Source organism: Eriocheir sinensis, chromosome 24, assembly GCF_024679095.1.
Source record: "Eriocheir sinensis breed Jianghai 21 chromosome 24, ASM2467909v1, whole genome shotgun sequence".
NCBI lineage: Eukaryota > Metazoa > Arthropoda > Malacostraca > Decapoda > Varunidae > Eriocheir > Eriocheir sinensis.
The window spans coordinates 3,290,037-3,312,488 of record NC_066532.1 but is presented as its reverse complement, the minus strand read 5'-3'; the positions used below and the strand labels follow the sequence as shown (position 1 = coordinate 3,312,488).

Here is a 22,452-nt window from a genome sequence, read left to right as displayed (position 1 = left end):
GTGTCAAAATTCTCTGTTTTTTTCTTGTGTTTTTCGTGATAAAAACACACACACACACACACACAAACACACACACAAAATCTCCTCTTCCTTTTCTTAATTATCCTTCTCCTCATTATCATCATCACCACCACCACCACCACCACCACCACTACCACAAAGAACAACAGAAAACACTGAAAACAACAACAACCTCTATACCGCCATTAGCCCCCCCCAAAAAAAAGTTAAGGACAAAAGAAAGAGAAAGAAAAAGGACGATTCAATAATTCTTGGGATACTGAGAGAGAGAGAGAGAGAGAGAGAGAGAGAGAGAGAGAGAGAGAGAGAGAGAGAGAGAGAGAGAGAGAGAGAGAGAGAGAGAGAGAGAGAGAGAGAGAGAGAGAGAGAGAGAGAGAGAGAGGGGGGCGTGTGGCAACCTAATCACAGACTCCATTCAATCACGAGTCTTGCTCCCGTCATTACCCTTAACTCTCTCTCTCTCTCTCTCGTACAGTATCCCAAGAATTATTAAATCGTCCTTTTTCTTTCTCTCTCTTTTTTCTTTAACTTTTTTTTGGGGGGGGGCTAATGGAGTAATAGAGGTTGTTGTTTTCATCGTTTTCTTGTAGTTTTATGACCCTGGTGGTAGTTTGACCCTTCTTCTGTAATTTGAACCTGAAAAGCACTCATTAGAACCCGACTGATCTCCTGAGAATGGAAGCGAATGAAAGGTTAAATAGATGGAGTTAAAATGAAAGTTATGTGTTTGTGAATAATGAGAAAAAGTAAGAAATTGGGAAGTATTGCAGAAAAAGCTTAAAAAGAAGTAATTTTTTTTTTTGCCCGTAATTATAAGAAAGGAAATTGGAAAGTGAGTTAGGAGGAGTTAGTTAAAATTGAAGTAATGAGTTTGTGAATAATGAAAAAAGTAAGAAATTGGGAAGTACTAAGAAAAAAGCTTAAAAAGAAGTAATGCTATTTTTTCCTACAAGTAATTATAAGAAAGGTAATTGAAAAGTGAGTTAGGAAGAGTTAGTTAAAATTGAAGTAATGAGTTTGTGAATAATGAGAAAAAAAGTAAGAAATTGAGAAGTATTGCGGAAAATGCTAAAAAGAAGTAATGATTTTTTATGCGAGTAATTATAAGAAAGGTAATTGAAAAGTGAGTTTGGAGGAGTTAGTTAAAATTGAAGTAATGAGTTTGTGAATAATGAGAAAAAAATGAAGAAATTGAGAAGTATTGCGGAAAATGCTAAAAAGAAGTAATGATTTTTTTTGCGAGTAATTATAAGAAAGGTAATTGAAAAGTGAGGTAAGAGGGGTTAGTTTAAATTGAAGTAATGAGTTTTTTGAGAGCAATGACGTAAAAAAAGTAAGAAATTCAGAAGTATTGCGATAAAAGCTAAAAAAGAAGTAATGATATTTTGCAAGTAATTATAAGAAAGGTAATTGAAAAGTGACGTAGGTGGAGTTAGTTAATAATGAAGTAATCAGTTTGTGAATAATGAAAAAAAGTAAGAAATTGAGAAGTATTACGGAAAAAGTTATAAATAAGTAATGATTTTTTTGCCATTACTTATAAGAAAGGTGATTGAAAAGTGAGGAAGGAGGAGCTAGTTAATGATGAAGTAATGAGTTTTCTGAGAGTAATGAGAGAAGAAAAGTAATGGAAAAATGAGGGAGAATTAGTTATAGAAAGTAGTAGTTATTAATTGAAATGTGAGGCAAGAGTAATTGATGGTGGTAGTAGTAGTAGTAGTAGTAGTAGTAGTAGTAGTAGTAGTAGTAGTAGTAGTAGTTGATTGAGATTGTGTTTTCTGCAAGTAATGAGAAGGAAAATTAAAAGAGAATTGAGGGAGAATTAGTTACAAAAAGTAGTAGTGTAATCTGACTAATTGAAAAGTGAGGTAGGAGAATAAAAGAGAACAATGAAGATGTGGAAGAGAGAGAGAGAGAGAGAGAGAGAGAGAGAGAGAGAGAGAGAGAGAGAGAGAGAGAGAGAGAGAGAGAGAGAGAGAGAGAGAGAGAGAGAGCAACAAAGAATGAATGAATGAAAGAATGAATGAAAGAAAAAAAGAAAGACAAAAAAAGAAAGGAAAAAGTAAGAAAAAAAGAAAGAAAAAAAGAAAAAAAGATAAATTCACACGACAGAAATTGTTATATAAAAGTTGTGTTAGTATTTCTATTGCTTAACCAGCCTTGTTTAAAAATAAAGATAAAATGTGCAGCCGTGTTAGGCCGAATAATAAGCGAGGAAACGGCTTTATGGAACCGTTTAAAAAGGCGAACAGTTTAACAATTCACTCTTGGTAGAAATTGAGTTATATATAAAAAGTGTTGCGAGTTTTTTGGATAACGAAAGTCTCCCTTAGAAAAAAAAAGGAAAAAGGACGGCAATGTTGGGTAAATATAATAAGCAATGAAAAGACTTTATTGAACCGTTTGAAAAGTCGAAGAGCTTAACAGTTCACTCTTGGCAGAAATTGAGTTATAAAAGTAGTGAGTTTTTTCTTGGTTAAAAAAAAAAAAAAGGAAATGGATGGCGATGTTGGGTAAATATAATAAGCTATGAAGAAACTTTAATGAACCGTTTAAAAAGGCGAAGAACTTACGATTCACTCTTTACAGAAATTGAGTTATAAAAGTAGTGAGTTTTTTCTTGGTTAAAAAATAAAGAAAATGAACGGGGATGTTGGGTCAAATAATAAGCAATGAAAAGACTTTATTGAACCGTTTAGAAATGCGAAGAACTTAAAGATTCACTCTTGGCAGAAATTGAGTTATAAAAGTGGTGTTTTTTCTTGGTTTAAAAATAAAAAAAATGGACGGCGATTTTAGGTCAAATAATAAGCAATGGAAAGGCTTTATTGAATCGTTTAAAAAGACGAACAACTTAACGATTCACTCTTGGCAGAAATTGAGTTATAAAAGTGTTGAGTTTTTATTGTTTAAAAATAAAGAAAATGGGCGGTGTGTTAGATCAAATAATATGCAATGAAAAGACTTTATTGAACCGCTTAAAAAAAAGACAAACAACTTTACCGATTCACCGAACAGAAAATGAGTTACATAGAAGTGCTTTTTTATTGCTTAACTAATTTTTTGCTTAAAGAAATATAAAGAAAAAAAAAGACGATGTATAGTCAGATAATAGACAATCAAAAGATTTTATTGACGATGATGATACTAATGAATGATGATGATAATGATAATGTGAATAATGAAGAGAAAGGAAAAGGAGGAGAATATCTGCTTTGTGTGTGTGTGTGTGTGTGTGTGTGTGTGTGTGTGTGTGTGTGTGTGTGTGTGTGTGTGTGTGTGTGTGTGTGTGTTTTACGGTTCAAAAAGACAAACAACATTGTGATTTAACGATTGACTCTTGACAGGAATTGAAAGTTATAAGAGATGTCGTTTTTTTTTTTTTATTTTTTTTTTACTGGTTAACGAACGTCTTGCAGAGAGAAGTACAAAGAAAAAGAAAAAAAAAAACGGCGATGTTTGGTCGAATACAAAAAAAAAAAAAAAAAAAAAAAAAAACGATGAAAAGGTTTTGTTGAACGGTTAAAAAATAAGACATGAATTGAGAGACGTAGTATTTTTTTTATCATTGCTTAAAGAACGTCTGCCTTAGAGAAGTGTAATACAGGACCACTCATTAGAACCCGATTGATCCTCTCTTTGACCTTTAGAAATAGCTGATGTGAGAACCGAAAGTGTCTCATAACACCGTAAAGGCGAGAAAAGGCGACGACTTTGGCTCAATATATAAAAAAAAAGCGATGCAAAAGAAGTTATTGAACCGTTTACAAAGACAAACAACTTTAAGGATTCACTCTTGACAGGAACTCAGTCATGTAAAAGTGGTGTGAAGCTTTTTTAGGGTTTAGGTTTTCAAGACGAGCATCGATTCCCGGCAACAAAGGCTTTACAAGAATCAGGGGAGGATCGAAGCGGAAACGTGTTAACAGCGCCGTGAATCTTTAAGCGCTGTTGAATAGTTAATGGCGTTTAATATTTATAGTTTAATAGATGGTTAATAGTGTTTGATATTCATAGTTCAACAGATGTTTAGTTAATAGTGTTTGGTTTTCATAGTTCAATAGATGTTTAGTTAATAGTGTTTGGTTTTCATAGTTCAACAGATGTTTAGTTAATAGTGTTTGGTTTTCATAGTTCAATAGATGTTTAGTTAATAGTGTTTCATATTTGTAGTTTAAGAACATAAGAACGTAAGGAGTCTGCAAGAGGCCGGTTGGCCTATACAAGGCAGCTCCTGTACACTCAACCCCACCTTACCTCACCATCCATGGCTTTATCTAACCTCTTCTTGAATGTATCTATGGTATTGGCACCCACAACATGGCTCCCAAGCCTGTTCCATTCGTCCACCACTCTATTAGTGAACCAATTCTTGCCTATGTCTTTGTTGAATCTGAATTTGTCTAACTTAAAACCATTGCCACGCGTCCTACCTGGCTCTTTTACTATCAAAATCTTATTGACATCCCCTTTATTAAAGCCCTTCATCCATTTATAGACTTCGATCAAGTCTCCTCGCAACCTTCGCCTTTCTAGAGAGTGTAGATTTAACTGCTTCAGCCTGTCTTCATAAGACAAGTTTCTCACCCCCTGAATCATCTTTGTCATCCTCCTCTGTACAGATTCTAACATCTTGATATCCATTCTATAGTAGGGGGACCAGAACTGAACTGCATAATCGAGATGAGGTCTAACTAGTGCTAAGTAAAGCTTGAGGATGACTTCAGTGCTCCTATTGCTTACGCTCCTTGAGATGAAACCCAATACTCTGTTGGCCCGATTTTTAGCCTGAATGCATTGAGCCCTAGGACGGAGGTCAGCGCTCACAAGGACTCCTAAGTCTCTCTCACGCCCAGACCTGCTTAGAGGAGCGTCATTTAAGGAGTAATTGTGTGAGGGATTATTCCTACCTACACTCCACCTGTTTCGTTAATAGTGTTTGGTATTTGTAGTTTATAGATGTTTAGTTAATACCGTAGTGTTTGATATTTGTAGTTTATAGATGTTTAATTAATAGTGTTTAATATTTATAGTTTAATAGATGGTTAATTGTGTTTGATATTCATAGTTCAATAGATGTTTAGTTAATACCGTAGTGTTTGATATTTGTAGTTTATAGATGTTTAGTTACAAGTGTTTGATATTCATAGTTTAATAGATGGTTAATAGTGTCTGATATTTATAGTTCAATAGATGTTAAGTTAAGACCAAAATAAACACTCCACCACTTTTATTTCAAGCTTTACCTTTCTTGTACCGAATAAAATATAATTACAAAGTCCTTGTTCGTTGGAGATTAAATTAGATTAGTTGTGAAAATACTCTATGGCGGCCCAGTTACCAGGACGAAGAAATAATAATATAAACAGATTGATGGATTCTCTTGACAAATAAACTATAAAAGCGAAATCTTGTCAGTAGGAGAATAGGAAAAAAAAAGAAAAGTGAGGCCGAGCTAGGTTAAATAAGAGGTGATTAAAACACTTTATTACACGAAATCAAATATAATAACGAAATTCTTGAGCTATAGAAGAAGAGCAATAAAATTATCTCTACTTACGAGGATGAAGGTAGAAAGTGAGTGAGTGAGGCCAACTTAGAAACAGGTTACGTGGGTTTTATGATTTTGGTCGTAAAGGAAACAGCGAATAGGGATTTAACTTTACGGCCGAATCTCTGTTTATGGAAGTTTGTAGAAGCTTATGGAAGTTAAAGAAGTCCAATAAAGTTTTTCCATCACGTTTTTTTTTTTTATCTGACCCACGCCGCCCCCCTTTCCTCACCCTAATTCCGCCCACCTTTCCTCACCTTAATTCCACCCCATTTTCTCCACCTAATTCTGACTCCACATTTTCTCCACCTAATTCTGACTCCACTTTTTCTCCACCTAATTCTGACTCCACCTTTTCTCCACCTAATTCTGACTCCACCTAATTCTTACGCCACCTTTTCTCCACCTAATTCTGACTCCACTTTTTCTCCACCTAATTCTTACGCCACCTTTTCTCCACCTAATTCTGACTCCACCTCTTCTCCACTCAATTCTGACTCCACCCATAGACTTTGCTCCACCTTTTCTCCACCTAATTCTGATTCCACCTTTTCTTCACCTAATTCTGATTCCACCTTTTCTCCACCTAATTCTGATTCCACCTTTTCTTCACCTAATTCTGATTCCACCTTTTCTCCACCTAATTCTGACCCCACCTTTTCTCCACCTAATTCTTACCCCACCTTTTCTCCACCTAATTCTGACTCCACCTTTTCTCCACCTAATTCTGACTCCACCTTTTCTCCACCTAATTCTGACTCCACCTTTTCTCCACCTAATTCTGACTCCACCTTTTCTCCACCTAATTCTGACTCCACCTTTTCTCCACCTAATTCTTACCCCACCTTTTCTCCACCTAATCCTGACTCCACCTAATTCTGACTCCACCTTTTCTCCACCTAATTCTGACTCCACCTTTTCTCCACCTAATTCTGACACCACCTAATTCTGATTCCACCTTTTCTCCACCTAATTCTGACTCCACCTTTTCTCCACCTAATGCCGCCTCCCTTTTCTCGCCTCGATTCCCATCAATAAAGATTCCGATAGTATTTTAAATATATGTATAAGAAGAACCGTAATAGTTCACATCATTTCACAAGTTATTCGTCTTTTCAAATCGGACAACAGAGTATTTTCAAAACTTCTTATTTAACCTAAAGCCGTCTCACTATTTTCATAATCTCCATAAACAAGAATTTCGTTATTTTATTCTATTTGTTACCACTAATCTCTTCATGTTGTTTGTTCTTCGTTCTGTTAATCGATCAATAAAGTATTTTCATCACTTCTTACTTAACCTCACTCTGCCTCACTTCTTCCCCTAATCTTCTAAACGACGGCGCGTCAGTGTAAAAATAAATTAAGTGAAGATATATATTGTGCAGCATTTTTTATGTTAATGACTGTAATTACATACAAACTTTTTTTTAGTAATATTAGTGGAACATGATCAGTCTTTTCGTAGCCCGATGTATTTTTGGCAACCAACTTAACTAACCTCAAATAAATAACAGGGAAATGCCTAGTGCTTAGAAGGGACTATTTATTATACGAAATACAAAGTTGAATGGTTTTGTTTTATTCTGCATTAGTTAAAAAGAAAAAGAAACGCGACTGAGAAAAAGATTAAAGTGTTGTGTCAGTTTACAAAAAAATAGAGAGAATAGAAGCGGCGACAAGTTAAAAAGAGTGAGTTGATTTTATTCTTCAGTCTTAAAAGGGAAACAATGACTGATGAGAGGAAGAGCAAGGCAATAAGAGATTCGGAACGGTGGTGACTTATATGTGTGAGAGTAATTTTTTACCTGTTTGGCTGTAAAGGAAACAGTTAAAAGAGGTGTGATTTTGTTGCTGTCATAGAGGGGACACAATGACTGAAGAACCTAAGATAATCAATAAAAGAGAGAGACTCGGAGCAGTGGTAACTGTAAATATAAGTGAATTTTTATTTTATTTTTAACTATCTGGTTGTGAAGGAAACAGTCACTGAGATTGAGCATTTTGGTCTCAAAGGGGATAAGAAAAACCTAACGAACCCACGAGGGGTATTTATCGAGTGTCTTTTGAAGGGAACTGAAACTGAAGGAGAACCGAACGAAGGGGACCTCGAGCTATAGCTACAAGACGTGAAGGGGGTCAGTTCTTTTTCTAGTCTTCAAACTGGATAGCAAATAATGAAGACACGAGGGATTTACCGAGTGTCTTTTGAAGCGAACTGAAACTGAAGGAGAACCGAACGAAGGGGACGTCGAGCTATAGCTACAAGACGTGAAGGGAGTCAGTTCTTTTTCTAGTCTTCAAACTGGATAGCAAATAATGAAGACGCGAGGGATTTACCGAGTGTCTTTTGAAGCGAACTGAAACTGAAGGAGAACCGAATCAAGGCCTCGTCGAGCTATACAAGACGTGAAGGGAGTCAATTTTTTTCTAGTCTTCAAACTGGAAAGCAAATAATGAAGACGCGAGGGATTTACCGAGTGTCTGTGAACAGGGATTGAAGGAGGAAGAACCAAGGCTGCGTCAGGTTAAATGTGAAGTGATGGGAGTTATTTTTTTGTCTTGAAAGTGGATAAGAAAATAATGAAGACGCGAAGTATTTGCCGAGTGTTTGTGGATAGGGCTTGAAGGAAGAAGAACCAAGGCTGCGTCAGGTTAAATGTGAAGTGATGGGAGTTATTTTTTTGTCTTGAAAGTGGATAAGAAATTAATGAAGACGAGTAGTATTTACCGAGTGTCTGTGGATAGGGCTTGGAGGAAGAACCAAGGCTGCGTCGGACTAAATACAAAGTGATGGGAGTTATTTTTTTTGTCTTGAAACTGGATAAGAAAATACTGAAGATAAGAAAGACTGGAAGGATAACAAAGCAACGCCAGGGAAACAAGAAGTGAAGTGTGTGTTCTTAGTAGATTTTAGGAGAGGAAACGGAAAAAAATAAAGAGATCTCGAAGGAACTAGTAGGAAAAAGACGTGATAGGAATGATTTTTTTCTAGTCTTCGAATTGAATAGAAAATAATGAAGATAAGAAAGACTGGAAGGATAACAAAGCAACGCCAGGGAAACAAAATTTTTTCAGTCTTCAAATTCGATAGAAAATAATGAAGATAAGAAAGACTGGAAGGATAACAAAGCAACGCCAGGGAAACAAAAAGCGAAGTGTGTGTTTTTGGTAGATTTTAGAAGAGGAAACGGAAAAAATAAAGAGATCTCGCAGGAATTGGTAGAAAAAGACGTGAAGGAAATGATTTTTTTCTAGTCTTCAAATTCGATAGAGAATAATGAAGGTGAGAAGGATTTACTGAATGTCTGCGTCCGGGAGTTGATGGAAAACTGAACCCAGGCCGCGGCAGGTTAAACAAAAAGTGACGTATATGTTTATGTAGAGCTTTAGGAGAGGATGCAGAAAAAGACGAAGAGGCAAAGTATTGGGAAAAGAAACAAAGACACATCAGGTTCAAACAAGAAGTGACGTGTTTTGCTTTCCTCGTAGCTTCAGAAGAGGATGCAGGAAATAACAAAGGAAAGAAGGACTGGAAATTGAAACAAGTCCACGTGAGATTTAAACATGAAATGACGTGTTTTGGTTTCGTCATAGTTTCAGAAGAGGATGCAGGAAATAATAAAGGAAAGCAAGACTGGAAAAATAAAGTCCACGTCAGGCTCAAACAAGAAGTGACGTGTTTTGCTCCCTTCATAGTTTCAGGAAAGAATACAAAAATAACGAGGGCAGGAATAATTCACTGACTGACCTTCATGGGAACTGACTCCGGATAACAGACAAAACAGAACTGCAAAAAAAGAACGAAACAAGATAACAACAGGACAACAAATAACATAGGCCGCGTCAGGTTAAAGAATAGTTATGTTTTTTTTTTCATCTTGTAGTTTCTTTTAAGGACGCTCAGAAATTATTGATGGCAGAATGGTGGCGTGAAGTAGAATATTATGAAGCAAAAGAGTTATGGAAATCGCCTTACCATTTTCTCTTATAGAATGAAAAGGTACAACATATGAGTTTTTTGTACGAGTTCCCCCCAAAGTAGGAAAGATTACATAGGCAGTTTGTTATAGAAGGTGTTGATGTATTAGCAGAATAGTGAAGAACGGCGAATGGTGAAGTGAATAGTGTAGAATAGTGAATAGTGAAGTGAATAGTGAAGAATAGTGAATAGTGAGGTGAATAGCGTAGAATAGTGAATAGTGACGTGAATAGTGTAGAATAGTGAATAGTGAAGTGAATAGTGTAGAATAGTGAATAGTGAAGTGAATAGTGAAGAATAGTGAATAGTGAAGTGAATAGTGTAGAATCGTGAATAGTGAAGTGAATAGTGAAGTGAATAGTGTAGAATAGTGAATAGTGACGTGAATAGTGAAGTGAATAGTGTAGAATCGTGAATAGTGACGTGAATAGTGTAGAATAGTGAACAGTGAAACAGAATAGTGATGTGAAGCCGAAGAATAGTGATGGGATGATTTTTTTTCCATCTTGTAGTTTCTTTCAGGGACGTTTAGAAATTAATGATGGAAGATAAATTACTTAGGATTATTTAACGACTCTATGCGTACGTGAAATGAGTTTTTTTTTTTTTAATAATTCTCTCTCTCTCTCTCTCTCAATTTATTTTATGTACACAAAAGTAAGGTAGAACTTCACACCACCGTCACCACCACCTCCACCTCCACCACCACCACCACCGTCACCACCACTAGCTCCTCCCCCCCCCCACCACCACCACCCCATCCCTTGCACTCACCAAAACACCCTCTCCACCCCCTCCATCACCCCCCCCCACGAACCTCCCCCTCCACCCCTTCCCCATCACCCCCCCCCCCACCACCACTCCCATCCCTTACACTCCCCTGAACACCCTCTCCACCCCCTCCATCACCGCCCATCACCAACACCACGAACCTCCCCCTCCACTCCTTCCCCATCACCACCACCACCACCACCACCACCTTCACCACCACCACCACCACCACCACCTTCACCGCCACCACCGCCATCAAGCCTTCGTGTAAACAAACATAAACGTTCCCACGCCGCTGAGAGAGGCGGGGAACGCATTATCTCGGCTCTTAGGGTTTATAAGTAGCTCCGAGAAGGTTTATTTGGGTTACCGGAGACGCGGGGGCTGGGTGTGGTGGGGGGGGAGGGGTGACATGCCTTTGTTTTAGGTTGAGAAAAAGGTTTGTGATGTTTTATGCTACAAGTTATTATTAATGTGATTATGAGAGGACTTAAATCATCTTTTTTAACGGCAAGGGGAGCAGAACAAGGTAAGAAAACAAAAACAAAAACAAAAAACATAACAACAACAAAAAAAAAGTCGGCTGGGCGCTTCTCCAATATAAGAAAAAAAGGATGAGAGGCTAGAAGAGAGATCAGTTCCGGAAGGAGAGGTGAAGTGATACTCTTCTCTAGAAAGAATTCAAGTCATAGGAAGGAGGAAATACAGACGGAGGGAGGCTGTTCCAGAGTTTACCAGCGTGAGGGATGAAAGAATGGAGATGCTGGTTAACTTTTGCATAAGGTTTTTGGACTGTATAGGGATGAGTTAGAGTAGAAGTCGAGTCCAGCGGGGCCGCGGGAGGGGGGGAGGCATGTAGTCAGCAAGTCTAGAAGAGCAGTCAGCGTGAAAATATCGATAGAAGATAGAAAGAGATGCAACATGGCGGCGGAATTTAAGAGGTAGAAGACTATCAGTAGGAGGAGGAGAGCTGATGAGACGAAGAGCCTGTAGTTAGCAAGCCTAGAAGAGCAGTCAGCGTGAAAATATCGATAGAAGATAGAAAGAGAGGCGACATTCCTCCTTTCCTTCCATCTTGTATACAATCTAACAGTCTTTTGATTTAGTTATAGACGATGTGAAAGGTCTTACAATCATCCTATAAACGACTTGATAGGCTTTTGTTTAGGTTGATGCTGGGAGGGGACATAATTAGGGCTCTTTAAATTCTCCGTCTGTCTATCTGTATGTGTGTATGTGTGTGTCAGTCAGGAAGGAAGGTAGGAGGAGGAGGAGGAGGAGGAGGAGGAGGAGGAGGAAGGAAAGAAAGGAAGAGAAGGGAGGAAGGAAAGAAGGAGGGAAGAGGAGAATGGAAGGATGGAGAGAGGAAAAAAGGGAGGAGGAGGAGAAGAAAGAGGAGGAAGAGGAGGAATAATAATAATACTGGATTAAATTCGTAACTTAAATTAGGTGTTGTTAAGTATGCTCTCTCTCTCTCTCTCTCTCTCTCTCTCTCTCTCTCTCTCTCTTCAATTCTCTTGCATGCGTTCTGAAGCTCTCCAAAAGCTCTAACATCGACTTCGTGCGTAAAAATCTTCTTGTAGCGTACGTATATTCATCTCTCTCTCTCTCTCTCTCTCTCTCTCTCTCTCCCCGGCATAATAAAGTCTTTACGGCGTCCTAACCTTCCCGTCCGGCTCCTTCGCCCTCGCCTCCTGCTCAGCGCTTCCCATTACCGCGCGCCTTAACCAGAGACAGCGGCCCTTAACTTGACGTGACCCATCCTTTGCCTCATCCGTGCGTTAATTCCTCTCTGTCTCTGTGTCTCTGTCTTATTCTCTCTACCTCTGTCTCTGTCTCTGTGTCTTATTCTCTCTACCTGTGTCTGTCTCTTTCTCTATCTTATTCTCTACCTCTGTTTCTGATTTGTCTCCCTGTCTCTCTGTCTTATTCTTTCTACCTGTATCTCTGTGTCTTCCTCTGTCTTATTCTCTCTACCTCTGTCTGTCTTAATCTCTCTATCTCTGTCTCTGTCTCTGTCTTATTCTCTCTACCTCTGTGTCTCTGTCTCTGTCCCTCTGTCTTCCCTCTAGTGCAAAGCTTACTCTTATCTTATCTGTCTCTGTCTCTGTCTTATTCTCTCTACCTCTGTGTCTCTGTCTCTGTCCCTCTGTCTTCCCTCTAGTGCAAAGCTTACTCTTATCTTTTCTTCCTCGCTGTCTTCCGTTCTTTTCTTTTGTCTTCCTCTCCCGTCTTTTATCTCACTTTACTTCCCTGTCCTCTCTCTCTCTCTCTCTCTCTCTCTCTCTCTCTCTCTCTCTCTCTCTCTCTCTCTCTCTCTCTCTCTCTCTCTCTCTCTCTCTCTCTCTCTCTCTCTCTCTCTCTCTCTCTCTCTCTCTCTTTCTCTCTCTATTTCACTTTATCTATCTTTCTGTTCTTTCTTTCTGTTTCTTTCTCTCATTTCTCTCTCTCTCTCTCTCTCTCTCTCTCTCTCTCTCTCTCTCTCTCTCTCTCTCTCTCTCTCTCTCTCTCTCTCTCTCTCTCTCTCTCTCTCTCTCTCTCTCTCTCTCTCTCTCTCTCTCTCTCCAATTCTCTTGCATGCGTTCTGAAGCTCTCCAAAAGCTCTAACATCGACTTCGTGCATAAAAATCTTCTTGAAGTGTACGTATATTCAATTCACTCTCTCTCTCTCTCTCGTTCAAGCTATATAACACAAGAATGGACGTTATTTTTATCTTCCTTCCTTTTGCATACTTCCCCTGTGTCTACTTGTCCCCTTTCTGCTATGGTAAATCTGTTAACTATATCTCTCTACGTGTTGCAAGCTCTCCCTCACTACCTCGCTAAAGTAAATTCCCTTTCTGCTATGGTAAATCTGTTAACTATATCTCACTACGTTTGTTAAATGAGACGGCAATGGACCCTCTTTTTAGCTTTCTTCCCCTGCATGTCTACTCTAATACTTCCGTTTCTGCTATGGTAAATCTGTTAATTATATCTCTCTACGTGTTGCAAGCTCTCAATGTACACTTTTTTTTACCTTTCTTCCTCTGCATGTCTCCTCTACTCCTTCCCTTTCTGCTATGGTAAATCTGTTAACTATATCTCTCTACGTGTTGCAAGCTCTCCCTAACTACCTCGCTAAAGTTAAATGAGACGGTAATGGACCCTCTTTTTAGCTTTCTTCCCCTGCATGTCTCCTCTACTCCTTCCCTTTCTGCTATGGTAAATCTGTTAACTATATCTCACTACGTGTTGCAAGCTCTCCCTAACTACTCTCGCTTGTTAAATGAGACGGCAATGGACCCTCTTTTTAGCTTTCTTCCCCTGCATGTCTTCTCTATTTCTTCCTTTTCTGCCATGGTAAATCTGTTAATTATATCTCTCTACGTGTTGCAAGCTCTCCCTCACTACCTCGCTAAAGTAAAATGAGACGGCAATGGACACTTTTTTTTACCTTTCTTCCTCTGCATGTCTCCTCTACTCCTTCCCTTTCTGCTATGGTAAATCTGTTAACTATATCTCACTATGTGTTGCAAGCTCTCCCTAACTACCTCGCTAAAGTTAAATGAGACGGTAATGGACCCTTCTTTTTACCTTTCTTCCTCTGCAAACCTTCTCTACGGCTTTCCTTTCTATCGCGGTACAAATGTAAATCTATTAACTATCTCTCTACGTGGTCCAAGCCCTCCCTCACTACCTCGCTAAAGTTAAATGAGACGGTAATGGACCCTCTTTTTATCTTTCTTCCTCTGCATATCTCCTCTACTTCTCCCCTTTCTGCTATGGTGAATCTATTAACTATTCTTCTACGTGGTCCAAGCCCTCCCTCACTACCTCGCTAAAGCTAAATGAGACGGTAATGGACCCTCTTTTTTCACCTTTCTTCCTCCTGTCTTCCCCTCGCCCGCGTTCCATAGCTATTCCTTCCCCTCCGCCGTGCATATAAACTTTTACCTTCGTTTAAAAGTTATCCTTCTCTCTCTCAGACTCTCTCTCGCTCTCTCTCAGACTCTCCCTCTCTACCCTGCAGCAGCGAAGGGAAGGGATGAAGAAATGAGAGTAATGACCGATGCTTTATACCTCCTTCCTTCCTTCCTTCCCTTGAGTTATAGTGTGTTAAGATATCTTTCCCTCTGTGGTCCGTATTCTGAGTCGCTTTATGGCTCTCTCAGTTGTTTTCGAAGGACGTAAAAGAGGTTAGTCGGGTTCTCATGAGTGTTTCTTCACGTTCATGGTGCAGAAGCCTTGTCCAACTATCACCAGGCTCAGAAAACTACCCATGGGAACACTAACACAACCTCAACCAAAACCTTATCAAGTGTGGGTGTCCAGAATCTGTCACCAGGCTCATAAAACTACCCATGGGAACACAAACACAACCTCAACCAAAACCTTATCAAGTGTGGGTGTCCAGAATCTGTCACCAGGCTCATAAAACTACCCATGGGAACACAAACACAACCTCAACCAAAACCTTATCAAGTGTGGGTGTCCAGAAGCTGTCACCAGGCTCAGAAAACTACCCATGGGAACACAAACACAACCTCCACCAAAACCTTATCAAGTGTGGGTGTCCAGAAGCTGTCACCAGGCTCAGAAAACTACCCATGGAAATACTAACACAACCTCAACCAAGCCTTACCAAATGTGGGTGTACAGAAGCCTTGTCGAACTATCACTAGGCTCATAAAACTACCCATGGCAATACTAACACAACCTTAACCTAAGCCTTATCAAATGTGGGTGTGCAGAAGCCTTGTCGAACTATCACTAGGCTCATTAAACTACCCATGGAAATAGTAACACAACCTCTACCAAAACCTTATCTAACTGTACATACTCTTATTTCTTATTTTACTTTCATTATTTTACATTTTTTCTGAATTTTTTCCTTTTTAATTTTTCTCTTACTTTTATTTTTATCTCCTTTGTGTTCTAAGCTCGGCCCACGCAGCCATGTATATATAAACAAAGCCTCTTGCAGCGTGATAATTATAGACACATTTTTCTAACGTTAATGAGTTCTCTTTTAATTTATTTTCTTCCTCCTCCAGTTTCCAAGATCTACCCACGCAGCCTTGTTTGATGCAGCTTGTTATCTATCTATCTATCTATCTATCTCTACACATTCACACACATCTATCTATTTATATATACACACACACACACACATTTTTCTATACATTTCACAAGCTTTCAATCACTGTCTTGAAATAACTTTCTAATCAATGTTCTTCTTACTCTCATCCTTTTCTTCTTAGCTTACGACAACGTGTACTATCTATGAACTCAGTCTTATATAATTAAACTTCTTGCAGTGAGATGATTATAGACATATTTTTCGAACACTAATGAATTTACTCTTAACTCCTTTTTCTTCCTTCTTCAAGTTCCAGGCCTTGTTTGACGCAACGTAAAAATAAATAATTAAACACGTTGCTCTCTTTCTTTCACCTGCGTTCAATCACCGCCATGTTGCCTCAGAATAACTCACTAATCAATGTTCTTTTATACTCTCATCCTTTCCTTCTAATTTTATGTCTACGTCTACTGTCCACGAACTCAGTCTTATATATATTAACTTTTTGCAGTGTGATAATTATATACACATTTTTCGAACGCTAATGATTTCTCTTTTAACTCCTTTTTCTTCCTCCTTCAAGTTCCAAGCTCTACCCACGCAGCCTTGTTTGACGCTACGCAATATACAAACAACATTTCTCTCTATCTTTCACCAGCTTTCAATCACCGTCTTCTTGTCTCGAAATAACTCACTTTTTGCTCTCTTTCTTTCCTTTTTTGTGCTCTAAGTCAACCCACGCAGCCTTGTACACGAAAGAATAAAATAGTTGCAGCGAAAGAGACATTCCTCTTGAACTAAATTGGACAAGCTTTCAATTCCCACCATCATCACTAACTACCACGCTCTTTTAACTCTTTTTCTTCCTCTTCAATGTTCCAAAGTCCACCCACGCAGCCCCGCCCTTGTAAAAAAAACTGCTTAAGTCATTTTCCTGCGACTTCAACATTAATGGATTGACCGGTTACTTGTCAGCACCTTTTACTTCATCGCCAGCACACTTTCTTCTTCACCGTCAGCATCTTCCATTCTTACTGTCAGGCACCCTTGATTGAAACCCTCTGTGCCTTCTCATAATATAGTTGTCAGATTCTATTTTTCTCTATACCATTAACAACTTTTCACACTTCCAAATGCAAGCTTTCACATAGCCAGCACTTTTTACGCCACGCTGTCAGCCAGGAAGCACTTTTTACGCCACGCAGTCAGCCAGTCAGCACTTTCATACCACACAGTCAGCCAGTCAGCACTTTCATACCAAGCAGTCAGCCAGTCAGCACTTTCATACCAAGCAGTCAGCCAGTCAGCACTTTCATACCACACAGTCAGCCAGTCAGCACTTTCATACCAAGCAGTCAGCCAGTCAGCACTTTCATACCACACAGTCAGCCAGTCAGCACTTTCATACCAAGCAGTCAGCCAGTCAGCACTTTCATACCAAGCAGTCAGCCAGTCAGCACTTTACACCACCCAGTCATGCAGTCAGCACTTCCATACCGTCAGCAGCCTTTCCCCCCGTCAGCACTTCCCCCACGGCGTCAGCACCTCTCCTCGCTCGGGTGTTGATGGTCCCTCCGAAGTCAGATCAGGCGAAGTCAGATGGTGTGCCTGCAGCCTTTTCCAATACGATGCCAAGTGTGTGTGTGTGTGTGTGTGTGTGTGTGTGTGTGTGTGTGTGTGTGTGTGTGTGTGTGTGTGTGTGTGTGTGTGTGTGAGTGAGATCATCGCCTTATCCAGTATTGACGACCCTTTTTTTTTTCTTTACTCTTCCTCCTTCTCCTCCTCCTCTTCTTCCTCCTTCTTTTTCCTTCTCTTCTTCTTCCTCCTTTCTTGTTTTTTTTTCGCTTTTTATTTATTTTTTTTTTCCTCTGCGTCTTTGCTTGTCTCCTTTTCTCTTTATTTATCTTTTCCTCTTTCTTCTTTCTTTTTTCTTGTCCTTCTCCTCCTCTTCCTTCTCCTCCTCCTCCTCAGTATCATTATCCTCGTCAACTTTATTTATTTTTCCTTCCTCCTTCGTTTCTTCCTCTTCTGCTTCCAATTTTCCCTCTCCTTTGGTTTTCTTATTTCTTTTCCTTCTCCTCCTTCGACTTTCCTTTTTTCTCCTCCTTTCATTTTAATTTTCTCTCTTCCTCTTCTCCTTCTCCTCCTTCGACTTTCCTTTTTTCTCCTTTTTCTCTTCCTTTCATTTTAATTTTCTCTCTTCCTCTTCTCCTTCTCCTCCTCCTTCTTCGATATTTCTTCCTCCTTCTATTTCTCCTTTGATTTTCTTCTTCTTTCTCTGTCTCCTCTTTCTCCTCCGGCTCCTCCTTTGATTTTCTTCTTTTTTCTCTCCCCCGTCTTCCTCCTCCTCCTCCTCCTCCTCCTCCTCTTCCTCCTCCTCCTCCTCTTAGTGTGCAGGGAACGTCTGGAGTTAGCGAGTGGGAGGAATACACACGAAATTAAGGCCATGAACACACACACACACACACACACACACACACACACACACACACACGCACACATGCACTCTCACCATAACTCTCTTCTTTTTCTTTTTCTTCATTCTTTCTTTCTTTTCCACCTGTTTTCTTGTCTTTCATTTTTCTTTCCTTTATTCATCGTCTCAGCCTGCTTTCTTCTTTTTCTTTCCTTCTTTCTTTTTTTCTTCTTCTTCGTCTTTTCCTTCTTAGTCTTCGTCTTCTTATCATTGTTATTACTATTCTATTTTCTCTTTTGCAATTATATACTTTTTTTTTCTTAACTCTTCATGGATATTTTTTTTTCTCTCCACCCAACGCAAATCTACATTAATAATAATAATAATACTCTCTCTCTCTCTCTCTCTCTCTCTCTCTCTCTCTCTCTCTCTCTCTCTCTCTCTCTCTCTCTCTCTCTCTCTCTCTCTCTCTCTCTCTCTCTCTCCCTTCATCAGAGGCACACACACACGCGTCCCAATTAGTGGCAAATGACATCCCCGGGGACACAGGTAATATGACGCACCTTTGGATACGCCGCCTCTTAAACGTAATTATAAGTGCTGGGTAGTCTGCGGAAATGGTGCTGGGACATGGGAAAGGTGCTGATGTTATGGGAGAGGTGCTAATATTAAGGTTTATAGAAAAAGAGGTTATGTGATTGAAAAGGTGCTGAGGGAAAGGAAAATGTGCTGAAGAAAAGGAAAATGTGCTGAAGAAAAGGAAAATGTGCTGAAGAAAAAGGAAAATGTGCTGAAGAAAAGGAAAATGTGCTGAAAAAAAGGAAAATGTGCTGAAAAAAAGGAAAATGTGCTGAGGGAAAGGAAAATGTGCTGAAGAAAAGGAAAATGTGCTGAAGAAAAGGAAAATGTGCTGAAGAAAAGGAAAATGTGCTGAAGAAAAGGAAAATGTGCTGAAGAAAAGGAAAATGTGCTGAAGAAAAGGAAAATGTGCTGAAGAAAAGGAAAATGTGCTGTAGCAAATGTAAAATGTGCTGATGAAATGTAAAATGTGCTGAAGAAAAGGAAAATGTGCTGAAGAAAAGGAAAATGTGCTGAAGAAAAGGAAAATGTGCTGAAGAAAAGGAAAATGTGCTGAAGAACAGGAAAATGTGCTGAAGAAAAGGAAAATGTGTTGAAGAAAAGGAAAATGTGCTGAAGAAAAGGAAAATATGCTGAAGAAAAGGAAAATGTGCTGAGGAAAAGGAAAATGTGTTGAAGAAAAGGAAAATATGCTGAAGAAAAGGAAAATGTGCTGAAGAAAAGGAAAATGTGCTGAAGAAAAGGAAAATGTGCTGAAGAAAAGGAAAATGTGCTGAAGAAAAGGAAAATGTGCTGAAGAAAAGGAAAATGTGCTGAAGAAAAGGAAAATGTGCTGAAGAAAAGGAAAATGTGCTGAAGAAAAGGAAAATGTGCTGAAGAAAAAGAAAATGTGCTGAAGAAAAGGAAAATGTGCTGAAGAAAAGGAAAATGTGCTGAAGAAAAGGAAAATGTGCTGAAGAAAAGGAAAATGTGCTGAAGAAAAGGAAAATGTGTTGAAGAAAAGGAAAATGTGTTGAAAAAAAGGAAAATGTGCTGAAGAAAAGGAAAATGTGTTGAAGAAAAGGAAAATGTGCTGAAGAAAAGGAAAATGTGCTGAAGAAAAGGAAAATGTGCTGAAGAAAAGGAAAATGTGCTGAAGAAAAGGAAAATGTGCTGAAGAAAAGGAAAATGTGCTGAGGAAAAGGAAAATGTGCTGAAGAAAATGTGCTGAGGAAAAGGAAAATGTGCTGAAGAAAAGGAAAATGTGCTGAAGAAAAGGAAAATGTGCTGAAGAAAATGTGCTGAAGAAAAGGAAAATGTGCTGAAGAAAAAGGAAAATGTGCTGAAGAAAAGGAAAATGTGCTGAGGAAAAGGAAAATGTGCTGAAGAAAAGGAAAATGTGCTGAGGAAAAAGAAAATGTGCTGAAGAAAAAGGAAAATGTGCTGAAGAAAAGGAAAATGTGCTGAAGAAAATGTGCTGAGGAAAAGGAAAATGTGCTGAAGAAAAGGAAAATGTGCTGAGGAAAAGGAAAATGTGCTGAGGAAAAGGAAAATGTGCTGAGGAAAAAGAAAATGTGCTGAAGAAAAGGAAAATGTGCTGAAGAAAAGGAAAATGTGCTGAAGAAAAGGAAAATGTGCTGAGGAAAAAGAAAATGTGCTGAAGAAAAGGAAAAAGTGTTGACTATTTGAATGAGTTAGCGAACACCTCATTTTTAGGGGCTTATACTTTTTGCAGATAAAGATAAATTTGGGAGCATACGGTATAGCTGCGCGTGGCTTCGGTGCTCATCTCCGTCGCATTGGCCCTTGAGTCTATGGTGGAAGGCAACCGCTAACCCGACAGAGTAGGTGTAGCATCCGGGTTGCCACAGTTTACCTTCCCCAGGTTTCTCCCGGCACCCAATTATCGACCAGCCCGAAAGGGAGGATGAACAGCTGGGTGGGATGCACGCCGGCTGCCCAGGGCGGGATATGAACTCAGACCCGCAGATTCACAATAAGGCATGCTAACATCTAGACCACGATGGTGTTGAGAAAGGGTGCTGTGCTTATGGAAAACATTCTGAAAGGTTGAAAAAGGTTCTGAACACTTTTTTTTTAGCGACTTAAACTTGCTTATCAATCGATCTTTAAATTAACACTTTTTTGGGGGGCTTAAAATTATCTAACCATCGATCTTTAAATGAATACTTTTTTGGGAACTTTATCTATCGGTCGTTCTCTAAATGCACACTTCTCCATTTGGGACTTTAAACTTCAATTCCTCAGTCGATATTTAAATTCACACTCATAAAGACTTCAATTTCTCTATTTCTTCTTTCTGTTCCCTCTTTCTCTCCCTAGTTTTCATCAGATGATCTTCTTTTTATGGGTTTAAACTTCCATATTTATTTCTGTTATATTTCTTTCTCTCTAGTTTTCATCAATCTATCTTTAAACGAACACTTCTTTATCGGGGACTTTCAATACAGTCCTTCAACCCAATGCGTAACCCTTCAATTTCTCTATTTCGTCTTTCTGTTCCCTCTTTCTCTCCCAAGTTTTCATCAGACAATCTTCTTTTTATGGGTTTAAAACGCCTATATTTCTTTCTCTTATCTCTCTTTCTCTCTAGTTTTCACCAGTCTATCTTTAAACGAACACATTTTGCTACTCTGTTTCTTTTTTCTATATATATTCCCTAGTTTCCATCAGATAATCTTTAAACGAACACTTCTTTATCGGGGACTTTCAAAACAATCCCTCAACCCAATATGTAACCGTTCAATTTCTCTATTTCTTCTTTCCGTTCCTTCTTTCTCTCCCTAGTTTCCATCCGTCTATTTTTAAACGAACACTTACTCTACCACTTCGTTTCTCTCTATTCCCTAGTTTCCATCAGTTAATCTTTAAACGAACACTTATTTTACCACTCCGTTTCTTCTTTCTATTCCCTAGTTTCCATCAGTTAATCTTTAAACGAACACTTCTTTATCGGGGACTTTCAAAACAATCCCTCAACCCAATATGTAACCCTGAGGAGAGGCGGCCTTTTTAAACGGGTCGGAACACGAGTGCGCTTCATGTTCTGCAAGTTGGCCACGGCTGGAAGGTAATTCGGTGCTCCTGTCGCGGCTGTACAGTTAATTGAGGACCCTTGCTAGGCTTAATACGACGAGGAGGAGGAGGAGGAGGAGGAGGAGGAGGAGGAGGGCGAGGTAATTGCGCGGGTAGGAAGGAGCGGGAGTAAGAGCAGGTAGTAGAGAGTCACAGGCTACGGAAATTACAGGGTGGTGTGGCTGTGTGTGGTGTGGCTGTGTGGTGTGGTTGGGGATGTTGTGAGGGGTGGTTGTGGTGATGGGGGACGGTTGTAGTGTGATGGTGTGGTTGTGGTGTAGCTGTGACGGTGTGGTTGTGGTGTAGCGGTTGTGATGTGGTTTGGTTGTGGTTATGATGCAGTTGTAATGATGTGGATTTAGTTTAGTTTACCTTCCTATTTTTTTTTGGTCTAGTTTTCTTTCTCTGTATTCCCGTTTTCTGTGACGTGGTTGGGGTGTAGTGGTTGTGATGTGGTTTGGTTGTGGTTATGATGCAGTTGTGATGATGTGGATTTAGTTTAGTTTACCTTCCATTTTTTTTTTGGTTTAGTTTTCTTTCTCTCTATTCCTGTTTGATCTTATATGTTGCAGGTTTTTGGTTCTAATGCAATCTTGAACCTCTTTCTAGTTTAATTCGCTTTCCTATTGTCTTCGTTCAAATTCTGGTTCCCTGGTTGTTAATTCCATTCTCTTCGTTTTTATCACTCACAAAGTTTTTCATTATCTCCATCTATTCCATCTCTACGTTGTTTCTGATTTATTTCTTTTTTAATCATCCCCCTTTCTAGTTTAATTCACCCTCCTATTGTCTTCGTTTAAATTTTGGTTCTCTGGTTATTAGTTCCCTTTTCAATCTTTTGTTTTTTATCACTCACAAAGGTTTTCATTATCTCCATCTATTCCATCTCTACGTTGTTCCTCATTTATTTCTTGTTTAATCTCCTCTCTTTCTAGTTTAATTCACCTTCCTATTGTCTTCGTTTAAATTTTGGTTCTCTGGTTATTAGTTCCCTT

General features: G+C 39.1%; 1 protein-coding gene and 1 long non-coding RNA gene across 2 annotated transcripts in view; one reads left to right on the top strand and one right to left on the bottom strand.

The window, feature by feature from the left end:
- The window catches only part of LOC127002771 (heparan sulfate glucosamine 3-O-sulfotransferase 6-like), a 147,505-nt gene that overhangs the window by 12,654 nt on the left and 112,399 nt on the right, over positions 1 to 22,452 (top strand). The window lies entirely within an intron of this gene.
- On the bottom strand, positions 3,502 to 8,635 carry LOC127002772 (uncharacterized). The gene is made up of 4 exons (XR_007756531.1): positions 7,823 to 8,635; positions 6,445 to 7,680; positions 6,256 to 6,401; positions 3,502 to 5,951 (listed from the first exon to the last, which is right to left on the bottom strand). It is a non-coding gene; the product is annotated as an uncharacterized LOC127002772 (long non-coding RNA).